General features: G+C 45.2%; 1 pseudogene; it reads right to left on the bottom strand.

The window, feature by feature from the left end:
* Positions 1-11,321: 11,321 nt before the first annotated feature.
* Positions 11,322-11,527, bottom strand: LOC103301243 (guanine nucleotide-binding protein G(I)/G(S)/G(O) subunit gamma-5-like; annotated as a pseudogene).
* Positions 11,528-18,112: the final 6,585 nt, after the last annotated feature.

The raw sequence follows: 18,112 nt of genomic DNA, 5'->3' as shown, positions 1-18,112 counted from the left end.
TTGAGATAAAGTTTAGCCTTTAGATACAATTAGTGCCGAAACCGGTTTGGCTCAGTGGATAGAACATCGGCCTGCAGACTAAAAGGTCCCAGGTTCGATTCTGGTCAAGGGCACGTACCTTGGTTGCGGGCACATTCCCAGTAGGGGGTGTGCAAGAGGCAGCTAATCGATGTTTCTCTCTCATCGATGTTTCTAACCCTCTATCCTTCTCTCTTCCTCTCTGTAAAAAATCAATAAAATAAAATAATTAGATACAATTAGTAGGGTAAGTAATCTTAGAAGGACACATGTGTCTTCAGTGTCCTTTAAGCAAGGGCACCCAAAGATTAAGCATAAGGATTCCAATAAATACCCGGGGGTCTGCATGTGCACAGAGTTATTTGGAAAGGTCCAGGAATAATTAGGGGTGCCGCCTTCAGCACTCCCCTAAGTCAGAATTCCGATAAACAGGGTGGGCAGCCTTCTGCACACTTCCCTTTTCTCAGAATGTCCTCCTTGTTTCCTCAAAAAACTGAAAATGGAACTCCCATTTGACCCAGTGATCCCACTCCTGGGAATATATCCGAAGAAACTAGAAACACCAATCAGAAAGGATATATGCACCCCTATGTTCATAGCAGCACAATTCACCATAGCTAAGATTTGGAAACAGCCTAGGTGCCCATCAGCAGATGACTGGATCAGAAAACTGTGGTACATCTACACAATGGAATACTATGCTGCCATAAAAAAGAAGGAATTCTCATCATTTGCAGCAACCTGGATGGAATTGGAGAACATTATGTTAAGTTAAATAAGCCAGTCAATGAAAGAAAAATACCACATGATCTCACTCATTTATGGATAATAAAGAAAATTATAAGCTGCCGAAACCGGTTTGGCTCAGTGGATAGAGCGTCGGCCTGCGGACTGAAAGGTCCCAGGTTCGATTCCGGTCAAGGGCATGTACCTTGGTTGCGGGCACATCCCCAGTGAGGAGTGTGCAAGAGGCAGCTGACCGATGTTTCTCTCTCATCGATGTTTCTAACTCTCTATCCCTCTCTCTTCCTCTCTGTAAAAAATCAATAAAATATATGTTAAAAAAAAAAGAAAGAAAATTATAAGCTGTTGAACAAAAAGATAGATACAGAGACAGTAAAGCATCAAACAGAAGGTCAAATTACAGCGGGAAGGTTAGGGAGAGGTGGGGGAGATAAGAGATCAATCAAAGGATTTGTATGCATGCATATAAACATAACCAACGGATGCAAAACTCTGGGGGGTGAGGGCATATATGGGAGTGGGGTGGGGGGTGGCAATGGTAAGATATGAACACATATAATACCTCAATAAAAAAAAAATTAAAAAAAAAAGAATGTCCTCCTTACAAACTTTCCAACCAAGTCTCGTGTGCTCCCCAATAAATTTGGAAGTGCCTCATTATTGGTGCTCTGTTGGTCCATAGTGAGAGACATGACGATTCTGACAGGCTGTTAATTTTCCAAGTGGCTGGAGGAGGACAGGCTGGAAAAGCCAGTCCTCTATATAACGGAATAGGGAGAGGGTGGCTGGGGTAATGATGGTGATTTAAATGTGCTCAGAGGCAATGCTAGGGATATATTTTGAGATAAATAGTAAAATTAAGATTTAGTGAAATATTATAGAATTATATAGTTCAGGATAGTATTTTTAAACTGTTCATATATAAATATTGCTGTGGGAAAAGTAGATTGTTTTAAATATATATTTTTATTAATTTCAAAGAGGAAGGGAGAGGGAGAGAGAGATAGAAACATCAGTAGAGATTGAGAATTATTGATTGGCTGCCTTCTGCACACCTCACACTAGGGATCAAGCCTACAACCCACATGTGCCCTTCTGGGGAATAGAACCCATGACCTCCTGGTTCATAGGTCGGCATTCAACCACTGAGCCACGCCAACTGGGCAGATTGTTTTATATGCCCAGTTAGTATAACCAAATATATTTTTTCTAAACTTCTTATTTGTCCTCACTCCCCATGGAAATCTATTGCTACCTAAACACACACACACACACATACACACACACACACACACACACACACACACACACACACACACACATATCCCAATACTTTAAATGTTTAAATTGATACTTTTGGTTATGTTTCTTTTGTCATCCTGGAAGTATCTCTACATGAGTTAAACGATGGTGCAAACTTCACCCCAATGCCAAATATTAATCATTTTACATGTTTTTAAATTATAATTTCTAGAAAAGACAAGAAGATTGGTTAAGAAATGAGAATTCCTTGAACTTTAAGTACTGTACAACTTATTCCAGAGATCTCTATATGATCAGAAGGAAGTGGGTTTTGCCATTATTTGGTTGTAATAGTTCATTGAACCACAATTAGAGAATAAATACAAAACATGTAGTGCCCTGGCCAGCTTGGCTCAGTGGATAGAGTGTCAGTCTGCGGACTGAAGGGTCAAAGGTTTGATTCTGGCCAAAGGGCACATACCTGGGTTGCGGGCTCGATCCCCAGTGAGGGGCATGCAGGAGGCAGCCGGTCAATGATTCTCTCTCATCATAATGTTTCTATCTCTCTCCTTCTCCCTTCCTCTCTGAAATCAATAAAGAAACATATTTTAAAAAAGATGTAGTATTTAACCATAGCAACTCTGATATGATGTGTTTATTTCCTTTAAGTGTAAATCTTCTTATGGAATACAACGAAGCTTAGAGTGTTGCTACCAAGTTTATTTTCCAACTTCATTGGTTAGAACATATATGAGGAGTTCACCACTGCTCTGACTGACATGTGATGAGGGCTAACAATTAAGGAAATGGGTTATATTTAAGTGTTAAAGGAATTGCTAGGAAAAGAGGTAAAACATGTAGACTCATGTTATATTTTAAATTTGACATCAAGCTGACATGAAAATAAACACACTGCACATTTTTTTCAATGTGTAAATCATGAAAGAAACAGCTGCTATGTTTGTGTCTGCATTTAACAAGAATTGAATGCATTTACCATATGTTTTCTCTCTTCATTTTAACTCATTTCTAAGAGTAGTCTGTTTCCCTTTCAGAATGAGAAATACAAATATACCCAGTAAAAATATTTTGTTTGTTTTAAACCTATTCTGCCTAAAGAAAAAGGAGACAGAGTAAAGATTTGAGGAAAGTGTTTAGAGATTTGAAGAACCACTAGAAAATGGGGAATAAATATCATATGGGAAGAGATAAGAGGCTTTGAGGAACTAGCTCTAGTGGTGAAAACACTCCTGCCCTCATGGGGTTTACGTTAGGACCCAAGTTAGGAAGGGAGAGTTTTCCCTCTCCCCACTGGGGGTGGCCCCAGTGTGACACCAGTATAGCAACAAGCATTTGGCTGTGGGCCATTCAGGAGACTGGAGACTGTCCTATAAGCCAAATTTGGATGTTTTGTGTCAAGGACACTCTCTGGACCATACTTGTGATTTTTATGTTCATTTTCCACATTCCTGCTAAACTGCTCTCTGTAAACCTGGTCTCTTCACAGAGCAGTCATCCCATATTATTAATATTGTCATGTTGGGGAAATTTATGAGTGTTGTGCTATGTACAGGTTTTTTTACAATTACTAGTATAATGAGAACAGACCTCCCTGTTTAGTGTTTGGCATAATGTACTCATCAGTGGGCTAACTTTCTAAATAGAAAGTTAGAAAGGTAAAAAGAAAAAAAAGAAAAAACAAAAAATAAATAAATAAATAAAAAGAAAGTTAGAAAGGGAAACAGCAGGAGAAAGTAGTTGGCTCTGGGAGCCACATTCTTGTCTATTTCAAAATCCTCACTCCTTTTAAAGAGGCTGGGTTCCAATCTTGAAGCTATTGATGACTGATGATCTTAAATTACCCTCTCACAGCCTCGATTTCTTCACCTGTAAAAAAATAGGTTTATAAAAAAAAAATAGCTTTATAATGCCAACCTGTCATAGGGATGAAATGAAATAACTTGTGCAAAGTACTTAGCACAGTGTCTGAGAAATAATAGGTTCTTAGGTTTAATTCCCTTCCCCTAAATATCTCCTTGGGTTTAAGCATTGTTGTTGTTTTTCAATCCTCACCCAAGAATATTTTTTCCATTGGTTTTTAGAGACAGTAAAAGAGAAGGAGGAGGTGGGGTGAACAGATATACTATATATATATTAGAGGCCCGGTGCACGAAATTTGTACCAGGGGTGTGTGTGTGTTCCTCAGCCCAGCCTGCACCCTCTCTAATCTGGGACCCCTCGAGGAATGTCCGATTGCCTGTTTAGACTGGATCCCAGTGGGATCAGGCCTAAATGGGCAGTTGGTTATTCCTCTCACAATCCAGGACTACTGGCACCCAACCGCTAACCTGCCTGCCTGCCTGATTGCCCCTAACCACTCCCCTGCCAGCCTGATCAATGCCTAACTGCTCTCTGCCGGTCCAATTGCCCCTAACTGCCCTCCCCTGACAGCCTGGTCACCCCTAACTGCCCGCCCCTGCCAGTCTGGTCACCCCCACCTGCCCTCCCCTGCTGGCCAGGTAACCCCTAACTGCCCTCCCTTGCCAGCCTGGTCGCCCCAACTTCCCTCCCCTGCAGGCCTGTTCACCCCTAACTGTCCTCCCCTAAAGGCCTGGTCACCCCCATCTGCCCTCTCCTGCAGGCCTGTCACCCCCAACTGCCCTCCCCTGCTGGCCTGGTCACCCCCAACTGCCCTCCCCTGCAGGCCTGGTACCCCCCAACTGCCCTCCCCTGCAGGTCAGGTCACCCCTAACTGCCCTCCCCTGCCAGCCTGGTCGTCCCTAACTGCTCTCCCCTGCAGACCTGGTCCCCCCCCACCAACTGCCCTGCCCTTCTGGCCTGATCGCCTACAACTGCCCTCCCCTGCTGGCCATTTTGTGGCGGCCATCTTGTGTCCACACGGGGGCAGCCATCTTTGACGACATTGGGGCAGCCATCTTGTGTGTTGGAGTGATGGTCAATTTGCATATTACTCTTTTATTATATAGGGGAGAGAGAGAGAGAATGAGAGAGAAACATCGATGTGAGAGAGACACATCAACTAGTTGCCTCGTCTGGGGATAGAACCTGCAACCAAGATACATGCCCTTGACCAGAATCAAACCTGCAACCTTTTGGTCCTCTGGCCCGAGGCTCCAACCACTGAGCAAACCAGTCATGGCAAGCATTGTTTTTAAATGCCCCTGGCAAAATAGAAGTTGTTTTATCATGGAGAGCAAGTTTAATGACTCAATAGGCTTGTTAATACATTTGCATGAATTAGTGTATTAATTATTGACTTTATCATGTAAATATCTGATCCACAGGTTTTGATTTAGAGACAGGAGGTTGGGCAACATCAGGGAGACAGGCTCTTGAATGAGGCAGGACCAAGCAGGATGTGGGGATTGTGGGGACATGTGAAGCCCTAGATACCAGCAGAGTGGTATAAATAGGGAAACCGTCTGGAAAACTGACAAAAAAACCATCACCATTTTGTCTGGGCTTGTGTTTGTTTGCTGTTGAAGATCCTAATCAAGAAAGAGTGCTCAGCCGAAACCGGTTTGGCTCAGTGGATAGAGCATCGGCCTGCAGACTCAAGGGTCCCAGGTTCGATTCCGGTCAGGGGCATGTACCTTGGTTGCGGGCACAGCCCCAGTAGGGGGTGTGCAAGAGGCAGCTGATCGATGTTTCTCTCTCATCGATGTTTCTAACTCTCTATCCCTCTCTCTTCCTCTCTATAAAAAAATCAATAAAATATTAAAAAAAAAAAAAAAAAGAGTGCTCAGTGTGTGAGAAATGGCTCACCAGTACAAATTTCACATGATGGACTGGGAAACAGAAGCATGGTGAAAATGAGACTTTTAATAACACTGGAGAGTGGGCATCCATTGTACAGGATCACGAGAAGGGCAAGAAACACAGCCTATTTATTTAGACCCTCCTCCAGTTCCTCATTGGCTGAGTACTATTTGATCACCTATTTCCTAATAGGTCGCCAAGGCCTTGCTGTCTCCCATTGGGTTATTTAAAAAATGGGCTGGGGGAGAACACAAGATGGCGGCGTAGGTAAACACCTAAACTGTGGGCGTGCACAACAATTTCAAAACTACAACTAAAAGACAAAACGTCTATCACCCAGAGCCACGGGAGGGCTGGCTCAGTGGAAGTTCTACAACTAGACGGAAAGAGAAAAGAGCATTCAGTGCACAGATGCTGAAAAGCTGAGGTACGGGGGCTCGCACGATATGGGCTGGCGGCGGATCCTGGCTGGCGGCGGGCGTTGATTTCTTCAACCCGAAGGGGAGACGCGCGGGACCCTAACTCCTACGGGGACAAGCTGGACTGTCTGTCATCGGGTCAGAAAGTGTGGGTGGCTTGCTTGCAGAGCTGCGCAGAGGAATAATTGTTTGCTGCGCTGGGACGCGAGACGCGGGGACGCGGTCAGAGGCACGGGACGGCTGGCTGCCAGCCATTGCTGTTTGCCACGCCCTAGCCTAGTGACGCCCTGAGACCCCACCCTGCACAACCTACAAACTCACCCAAGCTCCAAGCAGCGGCTTTTGCATATGAATGGCCTTCACTATTGCCACTTAACCTAGCAAACTTGCAAACTGGTTCAGACAGCTCCATAATCTACAAATCCCAAGCAGGGAGGAGAGGACTGTAGTTTTCTCTGTAGGTACTGCAGGGTGACCTCAGACAGTAGCTGACCTGCACCCCATTGGATATCTAGAAGCCAGTGTACCTAGTGGTCAGTGTGAGACACAGATTTCAACTCCTCACATCCATAAGTGACACATTCAAGAGGCAGACTCAGTGAGCACCAAAGCCCCACTGAAACAAGTCCTGCACCATAAGCGTGTCTCCAGCGCAGCAGTTCTTCCATTATAAACACAGCGGGTCCCCACAGCCAGTTGGCCTGGAGGACAATTCCTCCCAGTGTACCAACAGCAATCAAGGCTTAACTACACCAAGACTTTGCACTCAGCCCACAAAGGGGTGTACCAAGACTGTCCACCTCAGGTGATTGGGGAGGCTGAGCTACTGGCCCCTATAGGTCACCTACCACACAAAGCCACTCCATCAACACAGGGAAGCAGCCAAAATGCGGAGACACAGAAACATGTCACGAATGAAAGAAATGGAGGAAAGCAAACTACAGGACAACATAGAGTTCAAAACCACATTTATAAGGTTACTCAAGAATCTTCTAAAAACCGCTGAGAAACTTGATGAGACCTTCAAGGACCTTAATGAGAATGCCAAAAAAAAATGGAAAAGGACCAGTCATAAATTAAGCATACAATGTCTGAAATAAAGAATATACAGAAACTCAACTGTAGATCAACGTACCCCAAGAATCAAACCAAAGATCTGAAATATGAGGAAACAAAAAACACCCAACCAGAAAAACAAAAAGAAAAAAGGATCCAAAAATATGAAGATAATGTAAGGAGCCTCAGGGACAACTTTAAGCGTACCAACATCTGAATTTTTGGGGTGCCAGAAGAAGAAAGAGAGCAAAATATTGAAAACCTATTAGAAGAAATAATGACTGAAAACTTTCCCCACCTGATGAAAGAAATAGACTTACAAGTTCAGGAAGCTCACAGAACCCCAAACAAAAGGAATCCAAAGAGGACCACACCAAGACACATCATAATTAAAATGCCAAGGGCAAAAGACAAAGAGAGAATCTTGAAAGCAGCAAGAGAAAAACAGTTAGTTACCTACAAGGGAGTACCCATACGACTGTCAGCTGATTTCTCAACAAAAACTATGCAGGCCAGAAGGGAGTGGCAAGATATTCAAAGTGATGAACAGCAAGAACCTACAACCAAGATTACTCTACCCAGCAAAGCTATCATTCAGAATTGAAGGTCAGATAAAGAGCTTCACAGACAAGAAAAAGCTAAAGGAGTTCATCACCACCAAACCAGGATTACATGAAATGCTGAAGGGTATTCTTTAAGAAGAGGAAGAAGAAGAAAAAGGTAAAGATAAAAATTATGAACAACAAAAAGACATCAAATACATACCTACCAACAAGTGAATCTAAAAATCAAGTGAATAAAAAGTCTGAAGAACAGAATGGATTGGTGAATATAATGGAATGAGGGACATAGAAAGGGAGTGGACTGACAATTCTCAGGGGGAAGGGGGTCTGAGGGGTACGGGAAGAGATTGGACAAAAATCTTACACCTATGGCTGAAGACAGTGGCGGGTGGGTAAGGGCATGGGGTCGGGTGGGGAATCAGGTGGAGGGGAGCTATGGGGGGAAAAAAGAGGAACACCTGTAATAATCTGAACAATAAAGATTTATTTAAAAAAAATAAAAATAAAAAATGGGCTGGGCCTTCTCTAGTTGCCTCCACCCCCTTTGTCTAGGGCCATGGTCGGCAAACTGCAGCTCGCGAGCCACATGCAGCTCTTTGGCCCCTTGAGTGTGGCTCTTCCACAAAATACCACGGCCTGGGCGAGTCTATTTTGAAGAAGTGGCGTTAGAAGAAGTTTAAAAAATTTGGCTCTCAAAAGAAATTTCAATCGTTGTACTGTTGATATTTGGCTCTGTTGACTAATGAGTTTGCCGACCACTGGGGGGAATCTTCTTAGGACGGGTGCTGTCAGCCTTGTGTACAGCTCTCATCCTCTCTCCCCACCCCCACATCCTGTTTGCTCTGGGGAATTTCAGCAGCAGCCTCCTGGCCACATGCTGTTTCTTTTCTATGAAGATAAATCATAGGCATATTTCTTACAAGTTCCAACCCAGAGGATTATTTCCAGCAATTAGTTATCTCAATAATAAAATACTGAACAAAAGAGGTAACATTTTATTACCTAATTTTGAAGATGTTTGCATACTCTTAATTTTTTTATAGAAGAAAATAAGGCACAGAAAACTTGAGTATCACATTTTAAAAATTGTATTATGATAGAATGCTAGGCCTTATATCCAAGTATGGGTCCATGATTCCACTTCTAGATTTCTGAAATCCAAAAAGCTCTGAAAACCAAAAGTTGATTTTATTTTGTTTCCTTTCATAAATGTTTGTCATTAAAACTAAGTTGTTAGCAAAACTTGATTCAACAGACAGGTTAATTTTACTCATTTATCCCACTTTGTATGACTATGCATAGATTTCACTGCAGAAATATTAATGTTTAATTACTGGGAGTGGCCCCAACCCCCACTGAGTTTAAGGTTATACAAACAAATAAAGACACTTTATGAATTCTGAAACACATCTGACCTCAAGGATTTTGGTTAGGGATCGTGGGACTTGCACTATACAACAGACTCCTTTTTAAAATTATGTTTTAGTTTAGTTTGTATGTAACAAATTTCAAATATGAGAATTTTGATACAGGATTTTTGGACTGGAACGTGCAGTGTTCCCTTGGACAGGATGGTTCCCCTGATTCTTTGTCCATCGGAGTTGAAGAATGAAAAGATGGTATATCAAAGGTGGACATTTATTGAAGAACAAGTACAGACCCACATGTGGGGAGGGGGGAAGAGTCCCGCCAACTACCTGTTTCCACTGTTTATAAAGGCTGCAAGTCCCTGTGTCCTGATATCCCTTCTGATTGGTCAGTATTCCCTTTTTAATTGGTTATTATAGTAACTCCTGAGCTCATAGGTCAAACATCACACAGGACGTGTGGTCCTCCTCCCTCATTGTTCTCCCATTCCCTCTGGGCTTTCTTCTTCCTTCTTTATTTTCTAAATATAGACCTTTTTGCTACTCCCAGTTTCCTTGTCTTATGGAAATGTAACTGCTGCCTCTCCCTTGTATTATGGAAATGTAACTGTTGCTGCTCCCTTGTCTTATGGAAATGTAATTTCTCCCAGTCTTCCTTGTCTTATGGAAATGTACCCTTTTGCAACTCTATAGCCCTGTATTTTTTCTTCATGGACCCCCAATTCTAAAAATTCTCTAAACCTGCCTATTTCACTCCTAAAAATTCCTATTTCAATTCCTATCTGATAAATATAAGTCTGTTTTCAGACAGGGAGCCTCATCCATCTTATCCCACTCTATCCCACTCCTCCCCACCCTGTCTCATCTTCTCCAGGGAATACACCTCTAGGCTTCCCTGAAGGGCAGCTGCCTGATTCTGTGCATGTTTGTTTCTTTTCTTTAACCTTTGGGTCTTTGAGGGGGTTTTTTTGTTTGTTTTTGTTTGTGGTGGTTTTAAAAAAATTCTTTGTTGTTGAAAGTACTACATATATCTCCCTTTCCCCCGCCCCCATTAACCGTCTCTAGCCCTCCTCCACCCCCACCCCAGGCCTTCATCACCCAATTGTCTGTGTCCATGGGATATGCATATATGCATACAGTTCTTTGGTTGATCTCTTCCCAAACACACCCTCCTCCCCGATATTCCGCAGTCTGTTCTAGATTTCTGGATCTATTTTGTTCATTAGATTCCACATATGAGTGAGTTCATGTGATACTTGTTGTTCTCTGACTGGCTTACTTTGCTTAGCATCATACTCTCCAGGTCCCTCCATGCTGTCTCAAAGGGTAAGAGATCTTTCTTTTTTACTGTTGCATAGCATTCCATGGTGTAAATGTACCACAGCTTTTTTATCCGCTCATCCACTGATGGGCACTTGGGCTGTTTCCAGATCTTAGCTATTGTAAATTGTGCTGCTATGAGCATAGTGGGGCAAACATTCTTTATGATTGGTTTTCAGGTTTCTTAGGATGTATTCCTAGAAGTGGGATTGAAACCGGACAACCAATGGGTCCGGGTTGCCTGTCACTACTTGAGCCAATTAGGCAAAGACAGGTTTGAATCATACATGAGCGTACAATCATACAATAATGGTGACAGTATGGGAGAACAGCAGGTCATCCACAAAAATCTGCTCTGCAGCCTCCCCCTCCTCCCATAAGCCAGCTGCTTATAAAGGGTAGGACAAGGATTACATGGGGAAGAAGAGATCACAGGCTTGGGGAAGCAAGCTAATCAGACTGGGGTGGGACTCCATTGTTTGGGCAACAAGGTTGTTAATCTTTCCATGATAATAGGCAGGTCTTGAATGAGAATGGACCACATTCCAAGATTGACTGCCAGGTCCCAGGGGCTTACAACTCTCAGCCAGGTTAGAATGTCCTTTCTTTAACCAGCATAAGGTAATCATGGTTTACAGGGCATGATTAATATTTCCCATAACCATAGCTAGTCCCCAATATTCTATTTCTGCCCCTAACAGTATGGCACATGTTATAGGGTAAGCTTTTTGTACAGGCTTCAAATTTAGCTCTCTTTGGATATTCACTGGTTTAAGAAAAGTAGTTTGTAACGCCTTCAAAGGTTCATTTCACTACAAAAAGGAATAGACTTTCTGGGGTCTGAAGGGATTGATACTTAAAGACATTCTAGTCAGCAGGGGGTCTTGTTGAGCATTTTACAGACAGAATTGTTTCAAATCTGCAGTAGCCTGGGAAACCTTCAAGAGTTGAGTCCCACCTCCAGCTGGAGCTGTTGAAGCACTTTCTTCAAAGTGGTGATGCTGGAGGAACCAGACATGGTGCATTCGAGAGCCGGGCAGATTTATTGGTAGTGGGTCAGCCTGTCATGGGTCCGATGGGCCAGACAGTGGGGCAGCGAAGCAAGGGCCAACATTTAGTGTGTATTTTAATATCAATTTGCACTAGCCACATTTCAAGTGGGTCCTGTCCTAGACAGTGAAAGTCTAGAAGGAAAAAGGTAGTATTTGATTGAGGCGGGGCAAAAGCACTCTGGTAAGAGGTATGATAGGATACATATATTATGAGTGTCACTGTTTTTATGATTCATGTAACAGGGTGGAGCATAAGTTTACAGTTGTTTGTTTAGAAAATACAGTTGTCAATGTAAGAAACATTCAAATCTGTAGAGAATTTTTGTGAATTTACTTGAGCCAAACTGTCCACAATTTCATAAAGCAAAAGCTCAACAGATTGAGAAAATGTTCCAGAGAATGGAAGTTTTGCATCTTATTTTATACAGTAGAGGCCCGGTGCATGAAAATTCATGCACTGGAGGGGGGTCCCTCAGCGGCCTGCCCCCTCTCACAGTCTGGGAGCCCTCAGGGGCAGGAGGCCACCTGGCGATCAGGGGAAGGTGATGCCCCATCACACCTCTGCTGCTGCCACTGCCGGCAGCGCAAGACTTGGCCGGCCCTGGTTACCTGAGCCTCAGGTGGCCCTGGGCGGCCGGGCAGCTGACATCTGAGGCTTGCCTGCATCTCGGGCCGGCCCTGGGCAGCTGGGGGGCTGCGGGGACTGGGAGACTCCGGAGGCAGGCGTGCAGAGTGGCCGGACCTGCCTGGGGGTGGGCCCAGCCTTGCAGAGTGCCTGCTGCCCCAGCAGGGCTGAGGGGACTGGGCATCACCCTCTTGTGGCTGTGGGTGCTGCCATCTTTGAGGGCATGGCAGTCAATTAGCATATTCCCTCCTTATTGGCTGTGGGTGCCGCCATCTTTGCGACAGCATGAGGGGCAATTAGTATATTTCCTCTTTATTAGATAGGATTACTAGAGGCCTGGTACACGAAATTCATGCATGGGAAGGGGGATGTCCCTCAGCCCGGCCTGGTAAAAAGCACTCTGGTAAGAGGTATGATAGGATACATATATTATGAGTGTCACTGTTTTATGATTCATGTAACAGGGTGGAGCCAGCAGTCCCTCTCCAATCTGGGACCCCTCAGGGGATGTCCAACTGCCGGTTTAGGCCCGGTCCCAGCAGTTGGACACCCCCTCACAATCCGGGACTGCTGGCTCTTAACTGCTCGCCTGCCTGATCACCTCTAACCACCTCTGCCTGCTGGCCTGATGGCTGCTTAACTGCTCCCCTGCCAGCCTGATCACCCCCAACTGCCTTCCCCTGCCGGCATGATCACCCCAACTGCCCTCTCCTGCCGGCCTGATTGCCCCCTAACTGCTTGCTCCCCCACACCAGCCTGATCTTGCCCCTAACTACTTGCTCCCCCTTGCCGGCCTGATCACCCCTAACTGCTTGCTCCCCTGATGGCCTGATCGTCCCTAACCGCCTCTGCCTCAGCCTCCGCCACTGTGGCTTTGTCTGGAAGGAAGTTGGATGTCCAGAAGATGTCCGGTCGACTGGTCTAATTGCATATTACCCTTTTATTAGTATAGATGTTGTGGCAGAATGCACAGGAGAAGGATCAGCTAGCACTCTGAGGGAGGAAAGTTTAACCTTTATTTCGCAGATCTGCTAGTCCAGGGGAATTTGGAATCCAAAGCCTGAACTGAACTCGTGGGGAGGCTCTGACATATATCTCCTCCCGTGGTGGGCCCCTGAGGGTCCCCAAAGCTCTGCCCAAACCAGCTGTGGTGGGGCCCTGGGGTTATGCTCTGCAGCTCTGCCCAATGGGGAAGTAAGACTACAGTTTTAACCAGATACTGAACTAGGTTGCAACCCCTCCCACCCCCCACCCCCATTTTCCTTTTCAAATACAATCAAAAGAGAAGCCTGACCAGTGTTGCTCAATTGTTGAGCATCGACCTATGAACCAGGAGGTCATGGTTCACTGCTTCTCTCTTCTCACTCTGATACCTCTACACGGTGCCATGGCTCGATTCCAGGTCAGGGCACATACTGTGGGGCATGCAGGAGACAGCTGATCAATGATTCTCTTTCATCATCAACGTTTCTATATCTCTCCCTCCCTGAAATTAAAAAAAAAAAAATAGATTTTTTTTTGTTTTTTAAAAGAAGACGTAACTGGGTTGGTGATAGATTAGGGAAGTGGGAGAAAGAAAAGTAGGGAGGGGGATCTCTGGGACTAGATAAAAAGTAAAATGACAGACACATACATCTTTTACATAGGTGAGTGCAGGATAGTTAACAGTCAACAATTAACACGGTAACTATAACAGAGGATTTGTGGTCTCTGCTCTGGTGTACTGGCTGTGCCCTGAGAGATCTTAAAAAGGGGAGTTCCTCTGATATTCCAAAGGTATGTTATGTTAGATTAAAAAAGACAATAAACAGGTTTAATTAAGATTGACTTTTATGAGGGAAGATTCTACCCTAGGATATGACTACCTGTTATAAACTGCTTTTAGTTAAAAAGTTTTAATTTCAGACCATTCTATGTGATACTTTAGGTGTCTGAGTTTTTTGTTTTTTCTTTATTGATTAAGGTATTACATATGTGTCCTTATCCCCCCAGGTGTCTGAGTTTTTAAGGCCGCCATGCAGGCCTCCCCTGAGCTTGTCAGGTCTAGTGTGTGGCCACACAATCTATAATAATAAAAGCCCAGGCGACCATCACAACCGGACGGACGACCAAACAGGCTGCGTGGGGCAACTAGGCCAGCAGGGGGGTCAGTGAGGGGCAACCAAACGACCAAGCAGCAGGCTGCATGGGGCGACCAGGTCCGCAGGGAGGGCAGTTGAGGGCGACCAGGCTGGCAGGGGGGGGGGGGCAGTAAGGGGTGATCAGGCAGGCAGGCAGATGAGCAGTTAGGAGCCAGTGGTCCTGGGTTGTGAGAGGGATGTCCAACTGCCGGTTTAGGCCCGATCCTTGGCAGTCAGACATCCCCTGAGGGGTCCCGGATTGGAGAAGGTGCAGGCTGGGCTGAAGGCCCCCTCATGCACGAATTTCGTGCACCGGGCCTCTAGTAATTAATAATAACACCAGAATAAAGCCTGTGTCTCAGCATTCACAACTGTAAGCATGCTTTTGCACCACACTGTATATTCTGTTCCTTATGGCTTCCCCTAATATTTAGAGGAGCTTTTGAAATTCCGCAGTGCTAAGAAGAATCACAAAGTATCCTTCCTCCAATGCTGGGAAGGGATTTTCAAGTGAGAGGACCCCCTCCTCCCAGGGAAGGGGAAGGGGAAATTCTCTATACAGTGCTCTCTCCCTACCTGAGATTCCCTTCCGAAGCTTACTGTGAAATCTCTGGATTTTGTTCTAGAAGGAAATTGCTTTTCTTCATAATTCCTCTTGAAAAGGTTCATACCTTAGCTGCCAGAGATAGAATGTATTTATGATAATTACTAGAGGCCTGGTGCACGAAATTCGTGCACGGAGGGGGGTTGTCCCTCAGCCCAGCCTGTACCCTCTCCAATATGGGACCCCTCAAGGGATGTCCGACTGCCCGTTTAGGCCCGATCCCTGGGATCGGACCTAAACGGGCAGTCGGACATCCCTCTCACAATCCAGGACTGCTGGCTCCCAACTGCTTGCCTGCCTGCCTTCCTGATTGCCCCTAACCGCTTCTGCCTGCCAGCCTGATCACCCCCTAACCACTCTGCTGCCAGCCTGTTTGCCCCCAACTTCCCTCCTCTGCCGGCCTGGTCACCCCTAACTGCCCTCTCCTACAGGGTTGATCACCTCCAACTGCCCTCCCTTGCAGGCTTGGTCCCTCTCAACTGCCCTCCCTTGCAGGCCAGGTGCCTCCCAACTGCCCTCCCCTGTTGGCCATCTTGTGGTGGCTATCCTGTGTCCACATGGGGGCAGGATCTTTGACCACATGGGGGCAGCTATATTGTGTGTTGCAGTGATGATAAATCTGCATATTACTCTTTTATTAGATAGGATAGAGGCCTGGTACAGGGGTGGGGGCCAGCTGGTTTGCCCTGAAGGGTGTCCCTGATCAGGGTGGGGTACCCTGGGGGCGTGGGGCGGCCTGAGCGAGGGGCCTGTGGTAGTTTACAGGCCGGCCACGCCCCCTGGCAACGCAAGCGGAGGCCCTGGTATCTGGAATTTATTTTCCTTCTACAATTGAAACTTTGTAGCCTGGAGCAGAGCCAAGCCTGGGGCTCCCTCTGAGGCCTGAAGCCATTTGTGTTGGGGTTATAATTGAAACTTTGTTGCCTTAAGTGGGTGAGCCCGGCCAGGGTGTGTGGAAAGCTTTGCTTCCCCTGTTGCCGGCGGCAACCCTGGCCTGCTCTCTCAAGCTCCATTCTGCCGCCATTTGTTTGAATTTGTTTACCTTCTATAATTGAAACTTTGTAGCTTGAGTGGAGGCTTAGGCCTGCAACGGCTGGTAGAAAGCTTGGCTTCCTCTGTTACCTAGGAAACCTTGCTCTCTGTGGCTGTAGCCATCTTGGTTTGGGTTAATTTGCATACTCGCTCTGATTGGATGGTGGGCGTGGCTTGTGGGTGTGTCGGAGGTATGGTCAATTTGCATATTTGTCTATTATTAGATTAGATTACAGCCAATGCCGGATGGTATTAATATTTAATATCATCTTTTAGTCTGTCCATCTTGAAATTTGGTTCAAAGATAGAATCACTGTCATTTGTTTTTTTAAAATATATATATATTTATTGATTTCAGAGAGGAAGAGAGAGGGAGAGAGAGATGGAAACATCAATGATGAGAGATAATCATTGATTGATCAGCTGCCTCCTGCATGCCCCCTACTGGGGATTGAGCCCACAACCTGGGCATGTGCCCTTGACCAGAATAGAACCCGGGACCCTTCAGTCCACAGGCCGATGCTCTAGCCACTGAGCCAAACCGGCTAGGGCCACTGTCATTTTTTAGTGTGCAATACTGGAGAGTACTAAGGTGTTAACATAAAAAGCAAATAAACAAAAAAACAACATTCAAATCTGTAAAGAATTTTTGTGAGTTTATTTGAGCCAAACTATCAACAATTGCCAGAGAGCAGAATCTCAAAGTATTGTGATAATGCTCAGGAGAATGGCAGTTTTTCACCTTGTTTTGTACATTACAATCAAAGAAGGAGATGTAAGTGGGTTACATGAAATCCACTGATGATAGATTAGGGAGGCAGGAGAAAGTAAATCGGGGAAACATCTGGGATTGGATAAAAAGTAAAATGATAAGACACACACTTCTTTTACTTAGGTGGGAACAGAGATAGTTAGCAGTCAGCAATAACATAGCAATAACAGTGAAGGAATTGGTGGTTTCTGCCCTGGTGCCCTGGCATATTTGGTTGTGCCCTGAGGGGCCCGGGGTAAAAAGGAAGTTACAAGTCACCCCGGCATTTCACAGGTATGTTATCTTAGATGCAAAAAGACAACAGGCTCAGTCAAGATCAAAGTTGATCTTTGTCAAGGAAGATACTGGCCTGGGACATGACTACCCACTATAAACTGCTTTTTAATTAGAGTTTTAATTTCAGACCATCCTTTGTGGTGTTAACGTAAAAACATTCAAACCTGTAAAGAATTTTTGTGAGTTTATTTGAGCTAAATTGTCGACAATTGCTGGAAGCAGAATCTCAACGGATTGGGATAATGCTCTGGAAAATGGCAGTTTTTCACCTTGTTTTATACATCACAATCAAAGAAGGAGACGTGTGTTACATGAAATCCATTGGTGGTAGATTAGGATTGTGGGAGAAAGCAAAAGGTGGGTGGGGGTGGAGGGATGGGGAAACCTCTGGGATTGGATAAAAAGTAAAATGATAGACACTTCTTTTACTTAGGTGGGTGCAGATAGTTAACAGGCAACAATTAACATGATAACAGTAACAATGAAGGAATCCGTGGTGTCTGTCTTGGCGCCTAGGGCATCTGGCTGTGCCCCGAGGGCCCAGAAAAAAGGGGAGTTACATATTACTCTGACATTTTGAGGATCTGGTATGGTAGATACAAAGGGATAGCAGGCTCAGTTAAGGTCAAGACTGACCTTGTCAGGGAAGATACTGGCCTAGGAGGTGACCAACCACCATACTACTTTTAGTTAAAGTCTTAATTTCAGACCCTCCTTTGTGGTTACTTTAGGTCTTAGAGTTTGCTAGGCCACCACGTAGGCCTTCCCTGAGCGAGTCAAGTTTGCCTGTGGCCTTTTAGTCCACAACGGTGACCCACCAACTGGCTCTCAGCAGTTCCTTGGACTAGAATTTAATTCTTGGAACTTCTCTATAAGTAGTTTCAGTTAGGGTGCCCCTTCCCTGGGGTGGGGAGCGTGTCTGAAACGGTCCCGGAGGGGCCACATCTGTTCCGGGGACAGCAGCACACGTACCGCGTGGTGGCCCTTCCTTCCCCGGAGGCCTCGGCTATGCCACTGTGCACAGCTCAGCCTGGGTTTTAGGGTGCCCTCTTTGTAGAACACCTTAAGGTCCTGTGGAGACATAAAGCTTTCTAAGAGGACTGTTGGCAGGTGATAAAGGAT

The sequence above is a fragment of the Eptesicus fuscus genome, chromosome 7, assembly GCF_027574615.1.
Source record: "Eptesicus fuscus isolate TK198812 chromosome 7, DD_ASM_mEF_20220401, whole genome shotgun sequence".
In the NCBI taxonomy this organism is placed as follows: domain Eukaryota; kingdom Metazoa; phylum Chordata; class Mammalia; order Chiroptera; family Vespertilionidae; genus Eptesicus; species Eptesicus fuscus.
This window is presented reverse-complemented; position numbering and strand designations above follow the sequence as displayed.